At 44.2% G+C, this 12,055-nt stretch overlaps 1 long non-coding RNA gene across 2 annotated transcripts in view; it reads right to left on the bottom strand.

Moving 5' to 3' along the window:
* The window catches only part of LOC140625887 (uncharacterized), a 61,127-nt gene extending 49,702 nt beyond the window's left edge, over positions 1 to 11,425 (bottom strand). For both annotated transcript variants that reach the window (XR_012025157.1, XR_012025158.1), the window contains exons 1-2: positions 11,307 to 11,425; positions 3,449 to 3,561 (exon numbers count right to left, since the gene is read on the bottom strand). This is a non-coding gene — a long non-coding RNA (uncharacterized lncRNA). The remainder of the gene's footprint in view (positions 1 to 3,448; positions 3,562 to 11,306) is intronic.
* Positions 11,426 to 12,055: the final 630 nt, after the last annotated feature.

Here is a 12,055-nt window from a genome sequence, read left to right as displayed (position 1 = left end):
ACAACAAACGTGTTCTGAAATGACCTTTTCTGCTGTTTGCTCCAATTCAACATCTACCCAGGCTGTAACTTTTCTCCTTTTCTCCATCCCTAAAAGAGAGCAATGAGGACAATCATGAACCTAACATAAGCCTCTTGTCACTTCATTCTGCATCAGAAAACCCAAGAAAAGCTCAGAGGCCAAAATCCTTCCTCCTCACACCCTTCATATCCCCCTCCTTCTGGACATTCAAAGAGTAGATGAGAGAGATTCTGGGAATCCTTCCAGTTCTCACTTCTTTATCCTCTACTCTGGCAACATTCGTATCTTGCTCTCTGCTTGCTTTTCTCTGCAGTTTTCTTTTATATGCTGTGCAGACCACCAGCAAATCCTAAAATGCTATCCTTTAGCAAAGCAGAAACAGTTCAGTAGTGATGCTAACCTGACCTCATGTTGAGCTTCAGGCCCTCTCCTCTTTGAACCTCCTTCAGAATTTGTCAATCCAGGGACACAAACTCTTGTCTCTAAGTTCTTTATAGCTATGGTTCGTCAGCATCCACAAGGTCACTGACTGCCCTTCCCCATGACCTACAGCTGTATTTGTTTGCAGCCTTAAATAGTACTGGCTTCTCCTTCTAAACAACTTGCCTCCCTGCCCCACCTCCCACCCACCACTCCTCATCCTTCAGCTCTGGGTCAGCCAGTGGTAAGTCAAGGGCAAGTACAAAACAAATTTGCAGTTCTCCTTCCTGCCCCAGGTCTCTCTTAGTGCTAATTTTTTCCAGCTTTTTCCTTAATGCTCAGATATTTGTATCTGGGATTCCTGTCTCCAGATGTATTAGTTTGTGTGGTTCCAGGCTGGACTTTAAGTTCCTGTCTCTTCCCACCAAGAAAGAATCTCTAAATCTAGAAAGTTCCATCCTGGAATCTTTGCTGTTGTCTGCCAACAACTCTTATTCCAGAATCCACACATGTCTTGGAGAAGAGGTTGGGCAGGGGTGAAGCTCTGCTCCTCAATGGTTCAGGCTGCAAATATCCAGCCAGTCCATCACACAATACACACCAATATTGGCAACTGATATCATGGCTGCTACCACCCGTCCCTCTGACCTTCACTTGAGCAGAGAACTGGCTGTAGTGCCTCCCAAAATAATCTGCACACAGCTTAAACTGAGACTTACAAGGAGTCCTATCTCATTTTTTCCTAAAATTCCAAATCTGTAACATCTACAGAACTCCTTTTATCCAATTATTGAGTTATTCTGTGGATGGAAAAAAAAAACAGTGGAAAAGAAGACCAACTTGTCCTTCATCTACCCATTAAGGTTTCCATGTTTTTCTCTTTTTTTCCTACCACCCAGGCTTTTGCACTTTGCCCATTGTTATCACAGTTTGGTTTTTCACAAGGGCTCTGGTGTGTATAGAAGTGATCAAGTTTGATTACAACTCCATATATTCACCATGCTCTTGAAATTAATGATGCCTTCTAGTTGCCATACTTCCCACCTTCCAGGGTCTTGGTGCTAAATATAGTCATCCAAGCACTCAAGGCAAGGCCTGTGGGTCTGAAAGTCTGTGATAAGGTGGCTCAACCTCACTGACTACCCAGCTCCCTCATGTGACATCCAGGGGATTCCCAGTTCTTTTGTACTAAGCTAAATCTGAATCTCTTTAGCTAAGAAAATGAAATCCAGCCATACAGCAGTTTTAGGAGTAAGAATGCACAATGAATCCAGTCACTACCATGTCACAGATTCTGAAAGTTGGGGAATTTCTGGTCTTTGGAATGTCAGTGGGCCAAAGTGACAAACGGATTGTTCTTTTCCATCTGGGTAGTTGGCATCATGTGGACATAACTGGTATCTGATTCTACTGCCTTGACAAATACTGAAACTATGCAGACCAAATTTTATTACAATAGCCTCAAAGGGCTGTCCATTTATATCATGCTGGATTTTGCTGCATCAAAGACTTTGCAAAAGAAGAGGCCACCTGCTTAGAATTCCTGTTGCTGCCTGGAGAGTTTGAAGAGAGCCGTAAGGGTCCCCTGAAAAGCCAGTCCTCACATGCAGACCTTCAATGCCTGCCGTGGAGTGGCACATGCTAGCCGGCACCTTCCAACCAGAAGAGAAAGACCAAGAGATAGATAAAAAGAGAGACAGAGCAATTGAGCCCAAGCCACTCAGACCCCCAGGCTCAATCACCACACCCTAGTTACCCTGCAACAGAGTTTAACAGGCAAGTCCCTGATCCAGAATGTGTCCCAAGTATTCTGATCTAAATTCCATTGCCTACCTAAGTTCCCTATGCTTATCCAGAATTCCCAAATTCATCCCAAGCTGGAACTCTGGATTCTGGGCCTGTGTGAGGCTTTGTGACTAGTGAGCACTTCTGGCCTTGGGGGAACCCCACCTTCTAGTTTGGATCCTAAATCTTTCCTGTCTCTTACAACTTGACAGATTTCTACCTTGCCCTCTGGACTCATTATAAAAACCCAGACTGCCGGGGGCCCCCAGGCATGAGCTTGCCTCGGTTCAGTGACCTGGAACTAGCTATTTTTGATGAAGGGCTAAGTTGTGTCATACCTTTCCTGAATTCCAATCCAAATTGTTGTTTTTAGAAGCTCACTAACAAAGAATACACAGCTGGAGAAAGTTATCTCCTTTCTCTGTGTTTTCTAATCTCCAAATTAAAAGCTAGAAATCACAGCTCCAATAAGGTATCTTGGCCTCTTGACAGGGTGACACACACACACACACGTGCACACACACAAATTGTCCGTTATGAGATATAGTAGAAAAGACACAAGTCTGGATGTCCAGACTTATCTTGCTTGGTGACCTTAGGAAAATCACTTCACCTCTCTAGGATCGTGTGCCTGTGAGATCTAAGCAGTCACAGCCTTGCCAATCTGACCACCCATTTGGCTTAAAAGTAGGATTATAATTTGCATAAAATCACTTGGGTAACCCCTATGATGGTGAATTTAGGTGTCAATTTAAAGAGTGTTTTTGAATGACATTCACATTTAAATCAGAAGGCTTTGAGTAAGAAGCTCACCCTCTGTAATATGAATGGGCCTCATCTAAACAGTTGAAAGCCTAAACAGAACAAAAAGAGCAGTCTCTCCACATAACAGGGAGATCTCCAGCAGGCTGCCTTCAGACTTCATCTGCACCATCAGTTCTTTCTGGATCTCCAGCCAGCCCACACTGCAGATTTTGAACTTGCCAGCCTCCATAATTGCATGAGCCAATTCCTTATAATAAATCTATTTCTATATACAGGCACATCCTATTGGTTCTGTTTCTCTGGAGAACTCTTACTAACACAATCCCCAAGGACTGAGCATCTGTCGTGTACTCAGCCCCATGGCAGTCACTGGAACATATGGTTCTGCTACCAAGGAGTATGGAACCTTGTGGGAAAGACAAGACTAACTTGGATGAAATAATGCAGAACAACATACACAGTGGTGAGGTTGTGGGCCAGTTGCTGGTGCTGTAGCTCAGAAGAAGATCCAGAAGAAACTTCGAGGAGGAGATGGCACTTGTGCTGGGCCTCTAGGACAGCTGGAATTTCCTGAGGGAAAGAGAAAAGGAGAGATGGCCTGAAGGTAGTGATGTGTGTGGTTCCTCTCCTCCCTCTGTCTCTCCTGCCTCCATGAATGCCATCCCTGCCCCCACACATATCTGGGTCACATGGGCCTTGTCCTTTACTCCACCCAAGCACTCCAGTCTCCACTTCTTTCCCCTGCAGTCATTCATCTATCTTTAGAACCTAAATACTGAGAAATGTTCTCCTGCTTCCCAGCCCCACAGTGACCTTTCTAGTCCAGGCCACCAGTTTTGCTCCCTTGGACCACCAGTATGTCCCTTACACATTCACCCTTTCTTTAATCTTGCCCCTCCAACTCCTTGCTCCCCACAAAGCTGAGTGATTCCTCAAAAGTGAACACTGCATCATGCCTCTCTTAACTTAAAACTCTTCAGTAGCTCTTCATTTCCTACAGAATAGAATGCAAATTTAGTATGGCTGCACCATGCTATGCTCTAGCCATTGCTATGTCTGCATCCACATCACATGCTGCTCACCTTCTTTTATCTACTAAACAGCTCCCAGATCCTCAGAAATGCCATCTTTCCCACCTCCAGGCCTGTGCAAATGCTACACCCTCTGCCCAGAACCCTTTTCCCTTTCTTCAGCTACCTGGGTAGCTGTTTGGGTCTCAGTTCTTCTATTTTCCAGGAGAAACCGCCCCCCTAACTTCTGCAGATTTGTTTGGGTGTTTCCCCAGATACACCCTGTCCTCCATCTCTCCAAGCCCTTACCGTGAGTGCCAACTGATAAATTTTCTATCTTCCCAACTGAGCCTTAAGCTTTGAGACTGTGTCCAACTCACAACCCCAGAATACCCCCAAATACTAAAGTAAACGTGACAGAAATTCAAATGTTTTAAGTATGCTAGGTCTGTCCTATGCCCCCAAAATACACCAATAACAAGACAAGCCTGCCATCACAGAGCTCACACTCTAAAGACAATAAATGAGTGAATGAGGCATAAATGCAGTTAGAATTGTGAATAGGGCCATAAAGAAAAGAACTAGAAGGTTGTCCTAGAGTATTCTGGAGGAGCTAGAGCCGGAGCACCTACTTTAGACCCAAGTGGTAGGGAAGGTCATTCTGAAAAGCTGACCTTGAGCAGGGATCTGCAGAATGAAAAAGAGCCAGTCATGCAAAAACCAGGGAAGTGAAGTCTCTAGGCAGGAGAAAGCTGGGTATATTCTAGGAATATCAGAAGGTTAGGATGGCAGCAGAGAGGAAAAAGAACATATTCTTCTCGCTATTAAGCCCATTGCACCAGAGGCTTAAACCACAGCCACTTTATCGCCTGCGGGATGAGTCACTCAAAGAAGTGGTTTAGTTCCCTCCAGTGGGAAAGGTTGTTGGTAACAGAGGAGCCCCATACAGCCTTTTCTAGAAAACATTTCAAAGCCTTAAAGGCCCTGCCTTGCAAGCTCATATTCCAACACAATGAGGTGAAACTGTTCTTATTTTAAATGTTCCATATGCTAAAATTAATTAACAACTAGCAAAGGAACAGGAATGAGATTATCAGTGACCCTTTTTTGTCTGGATGGGGAAAGGTGAGGATGGGAAGAAGACAGGACTTCTGGTGTCCTTCCGACCATCACATCAGGATGTGCCTCTTTGAGAAGATGGGCTCTGAATATATCCCTGGGATGAGGAGACCTCTTTCTAAGGATTAAGAGTCGGGGCTTCCCTTATGGCCATGGCATCCCAGCCACATCCACTTTATTCCAGGGCTACCTATGCACACTGGATCTGGAATGTCCCCTGTCATCTGCTCGTGGGTTGGTTCCACCCTTTCCCTGCCCCAGAGCAATACCCATGGTCGACTGTGAGTAACTATGGATAACAGCAAGGATACTGGAGTCAAGGACTATTTACATTTCCTTCGGAACAATCTGTTCTCTTGTCCCACCATCAGAATCAAAGCTCTCTTCCTCCATTTGTCTCCTCCTCCAGCTCTCAGAGATGGTCCACCTTCCTAGCTTAGGCAATGCATTCTTGCTGCCCTGACACATACCACCAGAATAGGCCAGGCAGGCCATCGAGAGAGCCAAGCTACCCACCCAATGATTAGCTTTAGCCAAGGGCATCAAGCCAGGCCATGGCATCATAACAACTAAGGTCCCTTGATAAGCCACATCAGCTCAACTCTTAAAATTGTTTATGCATTGCTGATGGATTTGATGAGGGTTACATCAGACTATATCCCTCCAAAGCCCATATTGAATGACTTATAATTAGGACAAGTGTGGTGGTTAACTCTCCCTTCACTGTGGAGGCAGCTGCTAGATCCAAACATGGGGTGGGTTTCAGTAGGGACAGGGTTTTTGGTTACAGGATGCACCATAACATAATGGGAACTTCTGGGTGTGGAGAGGTGTCTAAGAAAGCTCTTAGATCCGAATCCATTAGTACTAAACCACCACCAATTCTGGATTATTTTAAACCAATATGCAATGGCAATGCCTTCCATGAATAGGTTTCAGTCATTCATTCAGAAATTGTAGTTAGCAGCTCCTGCATGCCATGTGCTGTGCTAAATATGCGGGTCAATGAGATAAATAAGACATGTTCCCATCCTTCAGAGATCTCCATAAAGGGTGAATTAGTTAGTTAGTTAGTTAGTTAGTCAGTTAAAAGATTTGATATATTTATTTCTCTTGAGAAGATAGCTAAAATACCTCTACATGAATCTTACAAAGTCAATAGCTACCAAAAATGTCATCATGAACTATAATGAGCACCCCATCTACAGGGACAGTGATGCTGCTGCCAGCCTGCCACCTTTGGATTGCTAAATCATGCTAAATCAGGCTAATATATTTTCTCTTCCACAAGGACTCATATGCCATACATAGTTAATAGTTGACAAATAGAATGAAATAGAGCTGCAGTCTCTAGAGTAAAAAAGATGTTACTTTTTTATTGTTATTACTAACTGTAACATCAATAACCAAATTTGAGTGTTTACTTAGTACCAGGAAAGTTCTCAGTGCTCTCTCTGAATTATTGAATCCTAACAACCTCAAAATAAATGCTATCATTCCCCTATTTTCATCTTGACTTTGCAGAAGCAGAAACTGAGGCTGAGATTGACTTGTGTACTTTATTCCCTGAAAGGATTTCCAGGGGATCCAGTTGAGAACTGCTGACCTGGTTCACTTTATAAGCCCATTCATTCAAGCTTTATCACTACCAGTCAGTGGCTACATTACTTTTCCAAGTGGTGGCTACAAGCCCACGGGCCCCAGATTTTGTGAGGTTATTTAGTCATTCAGGGAATACCTATTCTAAATGCCCATGTGATGAGAAAACAGTGATAAAAAAAATATAGCCTCTGCCCTCAAGAGGCTTTTAATCTGGAAAAGCAGATCAAAGATGACAAGAAATAAGAGAGAAAACCAGGAGCAGGCCCTGAACCCACCAGACTGCCTGGCATGGGTGTAGGATCCAGTCTAAGCCTGGCCCTTCAGCTCACCTACCTCAAGCTCCCACAAATGGAACCTTGGGCTCCAGGTCTGTAGTGTGGATCACACCTTGAAACTGTGTCCTTCTGTGGCCCAGGACCCTATGACCAACCTCAGTCCACCGGCACCCATGTCATCAGCATTATGGGCAAAACAATGCCAAAAATTTACCTTGTGCATCTCCATGGAACTAAAGACATAGTGAAAACACCCAAAGAGGGTCATTGGACAGACTGCCTCCCTGGCTTCTGGAATTGGAAATGAGAAGACACCCATAGATACTGAGATTGGGCATTTCACTTGTATTGCGGCAGGAGAGGCCACTTGACCAGCATCCTTTTCTTCATTAAGAAGTGTACATGAACTATGGCCTGGACTCCACCATCTTCCTCACTGATATCATTGTGGCTCATGAACCTGAGGGCCTCCTAGTCATTGTCACTGTCACCTTGTCGATGACAGAAAAATGGATGGGCAAGAAGAACTTCCTGGTGAAGAACCCAGATGCAGTGGAGACCCTCATTCCACTTCTATCATTGGCTCCAACAAAACTGAAACTCACCACAGGACCCACAAGCAGTCTGACAGTCAGATCTACATGGCTGACACAAATGAAGAACCGACAAACCAAGTCTCTGCAGGAAGCTCTGGAATCCAGGCCTCCTTATACAAGATAATAACACTGTATGCCTCCGAAACTGCCCTTGGAAATTCTCAGAGGTCACTGTAGGTGCTATAATGGGAATTAGGAAATAAAATTGCAAAATGCCTGAAATCTCTTTTAATTCTACCAACAAATTCCAGCTCCTTATATACGAGAGGGATGGCTCCAGTGATAAACATTCCCTCATGATGATGAGAGCTTCTTCCTGAGAAGGTCTTAGAGAGCACAGCGCCATCATTATCAATGCCCTAGATTAGCCCCCAGACAAAGGCACAGCTGAGGCTTCCCTCACAGCGCATGGAGCTAGATGGCCTACGGGAGACACATTCTTGGCCTCTATCACCTCTACCTGCCAGCAAACAACTTCTCAGAAACCTCCTCAAATGACAGATACCATGACCTTTCCCATCTCCAACTTCTGCTTAGTGAGCTCTTGTCAACGACCCATCCCCTTCCATCCACTGTGCCTGATGCACTCACTGAATTCCAGAGTGCTGGGATCAAGGTCATTATGATTGCAAGTATCTGTCCTTCATAACCAAAGCACTACCAAGAGTGTGTAGGTACCATTTCAGCCAACACTGGGATGATAGAAGACATCAAAAAGTGCCTCGCCACTGATGTGGAACAAGGTAGCGAACAGGCTGCTAAAGCCACTGCAGTGGCCAGTATGGAGCAGCAGAAGGACGTGTGTCTCGAGCACCTGGGTGAGCTCTTAACCAACCACTCAGGAATCATCTTTGCAAAAGCCGATCATTGTAGTAGGCTGTTAGAGACAGGACACTGGGGTTGCCGTGACCAAGGGAGGCCGTGAATGACTTTCCAGTCTAAATAAAGAATGTAGATATTGGGATTGTCGTGGAGGTAGCAGGTTCTGAGGCAGCTAAAAAGGCAGGCCACACAGTCTTACTGAGTGACAATGACATCTTTGCACCTGTGGTCACAGAGTGGAGGAAGGTCGCTTAACCTAAAGATCACCTAAAGATCATTGCTTACACTCTAGCCTAGAACACTGCTGAGCTTTGCCCTCCTTTCCTAATTTAAATTTGATTAATTAACATAGAGTGTATTATTAGTTTCAGAGGTAGAGTTTAGTGGTTCATCAGTTGCATATAACACCCAGTGTTCATTACATCACATGCCCTCCTTAATGTCCATCACCATTACCCCATCTCCCTACCCACCTCCCCTCCAGCGACCCTCAGTTTGTTTCCTATAGTTAAGAGTCTCTTATGGTTTGTCTCCCTCTCTGATTTCGTCTGCCTCTTTTTGATTTACCTTACTGTTGAGCTTGCCCTGCCCATTGGCATCATTACCATCTTATCCATCAGTTTAGACACAGATATAATTCCCTCATCACTTTATCTTCCGAGAAAGCTGAAAATGATATTATGAACCAGAAGCCTCACCATAGGAAGATGGACAGGCTGATGAACAAGCCACCTGCCCTGTACTGCTTCCTACACATTGGCCTCATACAAGCTTTGGGAGCTTTTGTTTTTGTCACTGTGTATACAGGGGGAGATTTAGCCCCAGTATGTTCATTAACTCTGGGGCAATGGGAAAGGACAGCATGAATGACTAGGAAGACAAGAATGGGCAAGGTATCAGAGGAAATACCTACAACGGACAGGCTACACAGCTGCTCTCATTGGAATTATTAGGGTCCAACACATAGTATATCTGATCATGAGGAAGATCCAGAGCAATTTCGTCCAGAGCATGATCTTTCCAGAAATAAAGCCATCAAGGCAGGGATTGTCTCATGCTTGATCATAGCATTATTCCTTTCCTATGGCCTTAGAAGTAACACAGCCCTGAATTTTACTGTGTTCCTGGCACAGGACTGCTCTGTGGATATGCCACATGCCATTCTTCTTTGGATGTATAATCATGTGTGAAAACTTTTCATCAGACTTTACTGTAGAAGCTGTGGGGATAATATATCGCTAAGACCATCCTTTTCCCCCATGTCTCCCAACTTCATATTGGTGATATCTTCAGATCTCTTGTACAATGATCACATCATCAAAATTCACACTAGAGTATGAACAAAAACAAAATTACATGAAAGGCATTCGACTGATGTTTTGTACTTTACAACTGAGATTTGGCTGTTCGTGCATGACTTTCATCTCCACTTCTATCTCCTGTTTTCAAATACGAGAATTTCAAGGCGATGCCGTAAGGGAAGAAAAACATATTTGTACATACACAGGTTTCCATGATATTAAATGGTCTTGTATAACCCCGATATGGGCTGGGATCTCCCTGCTCTTAAGCTTTAGAGAGGATTCCCCAAATGCCTATCCTACTTCCTGTTGGAGATCCAATGCCCTCCCCAATATTTCTGTGAATTTCTGGGGAAATTTGGTCCAAAAATTCAGCTCAAGATTTGCAGGAAATGGAGGTAGAGGCAGGGTTACATCATAAGAACTTGGGCATCCATCTTCATTACTTTCTGAGATTGCCGGCATGCTTTCCCTGCATGTGACTCCTTACCCCCCACCCCTCGCTGTCTCACTTGGCCATTTTTGAATTAGCTACTCCCATCTCACCTCCCCTCCTCCCTCTCAGATTGCCCTTTACCCCTACCACTAGAACACCAAACTGTCTTCCTCTAACTCCTGCTCTAAAACCAGAGCTCCGAGTCCACTTTGCATATCCTAACTCAAGGGGCTCAACTGAACAAAAGGGTCTTTCATTTACCAGGAAGCCATTATGGTTTGAAATAGTAATATCTATTTCTTGTAAAGCATTTGCAAAGCCTTTTCTAGCACTGACATTTTGCCAATCCTGTTTCACGCTTTTGACTTTGGTTTATTCATGTGTAGAGCGCACATCTATGTTGACAGGCCCAGAGAGAACTCATTTTAAAGTAAGAGACATTTTCTAAAACAAATAAAGATAGAAAGTATTAAGTGACATAAGAAAGGTCTAGGGATCAGACTTTCGGTAAGTGACTTCTGACATCCTTTTTCAATTCTAATTTTTCACGATTCTCGGTCATGTACCATGATGTCTATAGTTAGAGGAATGGAAGAGGTTTCAAGGAGCAGGTGCATCTGGGCCAGAGTAAAGGAAGGCACAGTGATAAGGGAGTCAGTGTTTAAAGAAAAATTTCACTGATTCCATTTTCCTTTGGATGAATCAGAAGACTTTACAAAAAATCAATATTGGGACTTTGATTTTTCTGGGACATTCTCAATTAAATCTTATGTTTTATGACTTATAAAATGAGAAGATACGACTGTCTCTCCTTCCATCTTTATTTTCTTTAAGTGACATTTCTTGGGGGCCTTCTATGTTTGGGGCTGAGCACTAGTCACTGGAAATACAAAGATGCAGCCCCCCAGAGGAAGGAATTCTAATCAAATGGGAGAATAGAAAAGCAACAAATGTATCTCTGGCTCTGACAGTCTGTGGCCCCCTCCACTCAGGTTTAGGCACAATAGTTAGCCCCCTCTCTAGCATACCCACCCCCAAGCTCATTCCCACCAGCCATTTTGGTGATTTTAAAAACTTAAACCTTCAGAGGGAGTCAAGATCGTGCCCTTCCCTTCACTCCCAAGGTCTCTCCCATCTCCTGATTGCCCCCTTACCTCTTTCTCCTTTACTGTGTCCTCACTGGCCTCTCAGCAACAACACAAATTCCCCTCCTTGCCCTACACATGCAGTTCCAAAGGTGTCTTTTGCTACTTCAGCACAGCTTGGGTGTCACCCTCCACCCATAGTGACTCAAAATATTTCTTCCAACTAAATACAGTCCCTCCTCAAAAAAAGAATTCTGGGGAAGGAGGGCTGGGGAGTCTCCATCTATGCTCAGAAAATGTAGCTGTACTCAGAATGGGTGGGTCTTGTCCAGTACAAGGCAGATGAGGCAGCCTGTGTGGTAAAGACTAATGGGAATTCTGGTTGATAAAATGTATTTCTAATTCTCAGGAAGACCATTCCAGAAATGTAGGGAGTTGGCCCATGGACTCGCCAACGTTTGGGTTATGTTTCAACCTTGCTTGAACACCAGAATTGCGCACAGTGCCAACTCCCATGTGCTTTGAGGAGGGCTGGGTACATTATGCTTCTCTGGTTTTGTTTTTGGTCCTTTCCCCATGTGTCTGCGATGTTTCTTCCATTAAAACCAGGATTTTTCCTCCCTCTGGGCTTCCACACAAACTCCAGCCCAAGCCAATACTCCCAAGAGATGCTAGGTCCATTTTGGAGCCAAAAAATAGAAATAATTTATTCAAAAGCATGCCAATAGCTCCACAGAGAACTTTTACGGCCGTATCATTTCGCTCCAGATTTCCAGACAGGAAGGAGTTATTTTGCTCACTCATGACATGGCAATGAC

The sequence above is a fragment of the Canis lupus genome, chromosome 36 (genome assembly GCF_048164855.1).
Source record: "Canis lupus baileyi chromosome 36, mCanLup2.hap1, whole genome shotgun sequence".
Lineage (NCBI taxonomy): Eukaryota > Metazoa > Chordata > Mammalia > Carnivora > Canidae > Canis > Canis lupus.
The sequence above is the reverse complement of the archived record's forward strand: the minus strand, read 5'-3'. Positions and strand labels throughout refer to the sequence as shown.